This window comes from Elephantulus edwardii, unplaced genomic scaffold, assembly GCF_000299155.1.
Source record: "Elephantulus edwardii isolate Elephantulus edwardi_28Jun2011 unplaced genomic scaffold, EleEdw1.0 scaffold00028, whole genome shotgun sequence".
Lineage (NCBI taxonomy): Eukaryota > Metazoa > Chordata > Mammalia > Macroscelidea > Macroscelididae > Elephantulus > Elephantulus edwardii.
Window position 1 is genome coordinate 4845985 of NW_006399778.1, and position 6612 is coordinate 4852596.

General features: G+C 43.7%; 1 pseudogene; it reads left to right on the plus strand.

Annotated features, from left to right (window-relative positions):
- The first annotated feature begins 2306 nt into the window (after positions 1-2306).
- LOC102858978 lies at positions 2307-2921 on the plus strand (annotated as a pseudogene).
- Positions 2922-6612: the final 3691 nt, after the last annotated feature.

Sequence of the window (6612 nt, forward strand, 5' to 3'; positions counted from 1 at the left end):
CAACACTCTTGGCACCAGCAGCCAGGAAATAAAAAAACGTATTGCGATGGGAAAGTCTGCTGTTAGGGACCTCTCTAAAGTACTGAAGAGCAACGATATAAGTCTGAAGACTACGGTGCGCTTGACCCAGGCCATTGTCTTTGCAATTACTTGCTATGCATCAGAGAGCTGGACAATGTGTTGAATATACCATGGACTGCTAGGAGAACAAACAAATTCATTCTATAAAGGGTGAGACTAGCTGCTCCTTGGAGGCATGGATTCTGAAGCTTCATCTGACATACTGTGGACATGTTGCAAGGAGGGACCAGTCCTTATAGAGTGATGTCATTCCTGGGAGGGTAGAAGGACAGCACAAGAGAGAAAGACCCTGGATGAGATGGATTGATTCAGTGACTAGGCAGTTGTGTCATGGACAATGAGATTGGCAAAGAATAGAGCAGGGTTTAGGGCTGTTGTACATAGGGGTTGTTATGAGTTGCAGGCAGCTCTATAGCACATAACAGCAACATTTTCATCAATACCATGTAATAATTTGAAGTTAACATTTTACGATAAAAAGGGACTCTTCTTTTGTAACCAGTAGGATAAAATGAATGAAGACTAACCTCTTAATTAATGGATGCTAACTCCTCAAGCTATATTGTTGATAGGGTTTTTGAGGGCCTGTTAAGATGTAGATACCCAATCCTTCCTAGTCTGTTTTAATTTGTGAGCTCTGCTTCAGTACAGCATCTGACAGACAAGCTCTGTACCCAAAAGAGCAGATGGTAGGAAGGAGGTTAGACTTTATTAAAAATAAATATAGCATCAAGATCACAGGAAGACTCATCAACAAACTGCATTATGCAGATGACACAATCTTGCTTGTGGAAACTGAGGAGGATCTGAAGTGTTTTCTGCAAAAGGTCAAGGACTACAGCCTTTACTATAGATTACATCTCAACATCAAGAAAACAAAGTCTCACCACTGAGCCAATAGGCAGTATCATGATTGTGTTCTTGATGTTATTATGTGCCATGGAGTCACATGTGATTCATAGTGACCCCTTATGTACACTAGCTCTGAAACCTGCCCTATTCTGAGCCAATCTCATCGCCTTTGAAAGACCTAATCCCATTTCTCCAGTCACTGAGTCAATCATCTCATTGATCTTCCTCGTCTGCGTTGTCCCTCCACCCTTCCAAGCATGATGTCCCTTCTCCAAGGACTAGTCTCTCTGGGTCACATTCCCAAAGTATGTGAGATGGAACTTCAAAATCCTTGCATCCAGGGTGTGGCCTCATTTTACTCTCTTCAGAACAGACCTGTTTTCTCTCCTAGCAGTCCATGGTATATTCAACACTCTTCTCCAGCACCACAAAGACAACAATCCTTCTATCATCCTTAGTTATAGTCAAGTTCTTGGATGCATAGCAAGTAATTGTGAAGACGATGGCCTGAATCAGGCGTACCTTAGTCTCCAGACTGATATCATTACTCTTCTGTACTCTAGAGGGATCTCTGACAGCAGACTTTCCCAATGCAATTTGTCTTTTGATTTCCTGCTGGAGGGTTAATGACAGGTCAGTTGTGACTTGATGGCACACAACAACCACCTATACAATTAAGTGGTAAAAATTTGTGTTTATGGGTTTTTTTTAAGCAATGGAGTTCATTTTGATTATTTATATACTAAAAGAACTGCATTAGAAAACTGTTTATTCGGCAGTACTTCCCTAGTCTGTCCCTCTGACTGTTTCTCTCTCTGCAGACCAAGGAATCCCACCTTGGGATTCCCTCTATTAAGGAGACCCCTTAATAAAGCTTCTTTAACTTAAAAAAAAAGAGAGAAAAGATAGAAATTGTTTATTCAAGTTCCACTTTCTCTTTGTCAAACAAACTGTGATATGTGGACAGAAAAAAAAAGAAAACAACAATCCTAGGATACAGACTCTAGGAAGCACATGATTTTAGTTGGCATAAGGAGATTGGTTTTTTTTTTAATCATAGTATTTCTTGTTTATACAAAAAAGGAGGAACATTACCAAAAAAGTTTATATGTAATATACTAAGCTTATTCATATGCTCTGAATTAAAATTTTGTATTTCCTCTCTCCCAGTGCTAATTATGTATGGTGGTGTATATAATCAAGACAACACACACAGAGGTAACTCATGGTTGCTCTGAAACTGAACACTGTGACACTGATGTGCCAAATGCGATAACGGTTACTCTTGGCAGACAGTATTTGGTGGAGCTTCTGATTCCAATAAGCTCAAAAGCTGGAGTGGCTTGCGGCGGCTTCCATCAGGTTGAGCCAAGATGGGCGCCTACAAGTACATCCAGGAGCTGTGGCGGAAGAAGCAGTCGGACGTGATGCGCTTCCTCCTGCGGGTGCGCTGCTGGCAGTACCGCCAGCTCTCGGCGCTGCACCGGGCCCCGCGCCCCACGCGGCCGGACAAGGCGCGCAGGCTGGGCTACAAGGCCAAGCAAGGTTACGTCATCTACAGGATTCGAGTTCGCCGGGGTGGCCGCAAACGCCCGGTCCCTAAGGGAGCCACCTACGGCAAGCCTGTCCACCACGGTGTGAACCAGCTCAAGTTCGCGCGGAGCCTCCAGTCCGTCGCTGAGGAACGAGCTGGCCGCCACTGCAGGGCCCTGAGGGTCCTGAATTCTTACTGGGTGGGTGAAGATTCCACGTACAAGTTCTTTGAGGTTATCCTCATTGATCCATTCCATAAAGCGATCAGAAGAAATCCCGACACCCAATGGATCACAAAGCCTGTCCACAAACACCGGGAGATGCGCGGGCTGACATCGGCCGGACGCAAGAGCCGCGGCCTGGGCAAAGGCCACAAGTTCCACCACACCATCGGGGGCTCTCGCCGCGCTGCCTGGAGGAGACGCAACACCCTGCAGCTGCACCGCTACCGCTGAGAGCGGTGTTTGTAAAGCGTGTCCCTAATAAACCATTGAGGACAGCGTCTACTCCACGTGTTCTTTGTCCATCAGTAGTTGTCTGCAGATTGTTTCAAGAACGCATTGTCAAACCATGACATTAAATGTGCAGTAATGTTTGAAGACAAGTGATAGTGTATCTTGTTTATAATAAGGTCTGTCCATTGTCTGATTAGGGAGTTCTGTGTTTGAAAATGGCAAACTGGTATAATAGGTGTAAAATAAATTCTTTAAAAGTGGAAAAAAAAAAAAAGCTGGAGTGGCATCCATTTCTGAAATAGTTTACCTCCAGAAACCCCATGAACCTGGAGAAAGGATGAAAGTTATACAAGCGTTCAGGTCTTTCGTTCATAGGGTCACTATGTGTTGCCTACGACTTGACAGCACTTAACAACAACAACAACAACAAGCTGCACTGCAGTCCCAGATGTGCGCAGTTCGAATCCACCAGATGCTCTGCTGGAGACGAAGGAACAATCTCCTGTACCATTCAGATCTGATTTGATGGTACACACACACACACACACACACACACAAATAATAAATAAAAAAATAAATTTAAAAAAATAATAAAATAAAATTTAAAAATACAACAAGAAAAAATAAAAAAAAACAAAGCAAACAAAAAAGACAACAAGAACAATACAATCAAGCTCCCTAATGAATTATTTAAGTAGAATTATATCTGCCTCTTCTAAAAAATAGTATAATATCCAGATGCCTGTGGTTTACTTCAAAGAGGGAATCCTGTTTAATTTTGCCTTATTGGTAACTGACTGATAAGAAATACTGAGAAAATTACTATTAATGAAAGAATGAATGGATACCAGTTAAAGAAGCTGCCATTTACTTGTAATATTTCCTTTTTGTGCTGTCAAGAGCTTATTGTTCAAATAATGGATTTCCTAGCGGCTAATAATTTGTCACATGGATGGATAAGATCATACTGTTATTATCCACAAGAGGATTGGCTAGTCTTGCCATTAAAATGAGCTCATTCAACGGCAGAATTTGGGAATTTCAAAGCCAAAAGGAAAGAAGAAGCACTGCAGAGATTCCTGTGCCAGGAAGACTGGGATCTACACAAGAGCAATAGCAGCCTCAGTAGAGAATCAGAGAGCTGAGAAACAGCTGACTTGGGACTGCTGCCCCATGGAGCCAGATCCAGAGGCCTTTAACCCAATCTTGCTGGAGGACTAAGGGAAAATGCAATGCCATGGTTAGCTGAATTAAGAGAACTTTGTTACACTGACCTAAGCTGTGAAGTTGAAGGTCAAAGTGCTTGAAAGCAGGCTAGAGAGGCTATCAGGACTAAGGCATTGTATCCTGCTGTCAATCTGAAGTGTAGCTTGTTAACTTGCCTAATAAACCCCATAATAGTGAGTTGTTCTTTGCCACATTTACTGCGAGAATGAAGACCATTCTCAGCAACCAGACTGTCGCCATTCCAGAGAATGTCGACATTACTCTGAAGGGCCGCACAGTTATCCTGAAAGGCGTGTGGGAAACCTTGAGGAGGGACTTTAATCACATCAATGTAGAACTCATTCTCCTCCAAACGAAAGAAGAAGAGGCTTCCTGTTGAGAAATGGTGGGGAAACAGGAAGGAACTGGCTACTGTTCACGCCATCTGTAGCTACGTACAGAACACGATCAAGTATGTTACACTGGGCTTTTGTTACAAGATGAGGTCTGTGTGTGCTCATTTCCCCATCAATGTTGTGACTCAAGAGAGTGGATCTCTGGTTGAAATTTGAAATTTCTTGTGTGAAAAATACATTTGGAGAATTCTAATGAGACCAGGTGTTGCTTGATCAGTATTTCAAGCCCAGAAAGATGAGTTAATTCTTGAAGGAAATTACATTGGGCTTGTATCAAATTCAGCTGCTTTGATTCAGCAAGCTACAACAGTTAAAAACAAAGATATCTAGAAATTTTTGGCTGTATCTATGTCTCCAAAAAAAAAGGAACTGTTCAGCAGGCTGATGAGTGATAGCTAGGAGTTTTCCAGCTACAGAAATGAGACCAGACAAGTCCTATGCATCTGATTTCAAAATGCATCTGATTCTTGTAATAAAATTCTATTAATTTGAAAAAAAAATAGTTGGTTTTTTACGTGCCATCGACCCATAATGACCCTATGTACATAGAGCTCTGAATCCTGCCCTATCCCGACACACTTAACCCCCGTTACCCTAGTTACTATGTCAATCCATATCATCTGGGATCTTCCTCTCCTGCTCTGTCCCTCCATCATTCCAAGCATGACATCCTTCTCCAAGGACTTTTCCTTCCTGGTCATGTGCTCAATGTGTATGAGACAGAGCTTCAAAATCCTTGCCTCTAAGGAGCAGCTTGGTTTTACCTTCTCCAAGACAACCTGTTTGTTCTGTTGGCAGTCCCCTGTGTCTTCAGTACTCTTCCGGCACCACAACCCAAAGGCATCGATTCTTCTTTTGTATGGCTCTGTCAAGTCTATGTAGCCATTCCAATGGATTTTGGACCCATGTCTGACCTCAAGGGAATTAGTTTTGTACTGAGGATGTGGTTGATGAGGGAAGTGCTCTTGTGGAGTTAGTACAGGTCAAATATGCCTGTCCTAATGCAGTCCTATTGCTGTCCTGATGCTGGAGACTGTCCTTGAAGAAGGGCATCGTGCTTGGAAGGTTTGAGAATACAGCACAGGAGAGGAAGACCCTGGATGAGATGGATTGATACAGTAACTGGGGCAATGGGGCTTGTTGTTGTTGTTAAGTACCATCGAGTGGCAGGCGACTAATAGCGACCCTATGAAGGAGAGTCCTGGACGCTTGGGTGCCTTTCATCCTCTCTCCAGGTTCATAGGATTTCTGGAGGCAAGCTATTATGAAAGTGGATGCCACTCCTCCTTCCAAGCTTGTTTTAATCGGGGAGCCCCACCCCGCTCTGTCCACATTGGGTAATCAACCATTAATGCATTTGACACATCAGTGTTGCAGTGTTCAGCCTCACAGCAACCACAAGCTACCGCTGTACGGCTACTTGTACACCAGGGCTATGCGACCTAGAGGAATATCTGAACAAAAACAATGAAAGACAGGCCGTAGGGCCACGGATTAAAAGTCACCCACCTTTGGCTTGGTAGCATCGCCTTCTGTCCACTGGGCCAGCTGATCTCTCTATATTGATGTTATTGTTATGTGCCGTCGAGTCGCAGGCGACTCATAGCGACCCTATGTACAACAGTCCTAAACTCTGCTCTGTCCTGTGCCAATCACACTGTCTCCGATACACCCATCCAGATCACCTCAGTCACTGAATCAATCCACCTCATGGAGGGCCTTCCCCTCCTGCACCTGCCTTCCACCCTCCCAAGCATGATGTCCTTCTCCAAGGTCCGGTCTCTCCTTACAACATGTCCAAAGTATGTCAGACAAAGCCTCAGAATCCTTGCCTCCAAGGAGCAGCCCGGTTTAACCCTCTCCAGGATGAGTCTGTTTTCTTAACAGTCCATGGTACCCTCAATACTCTTCTCCAGCACTACAGCTCAAAGGCATCAATTCTCCTTCTATCCTCCTTGGTCATTGTGCAACTCTCTGACTCATAACAAGTGATTGCAAAGACCATGGTCTGTATCAGATGCACCTTAGTCTCCAGAGAGACAGCATTGTTTTTCAGTACTTTGGAGAGG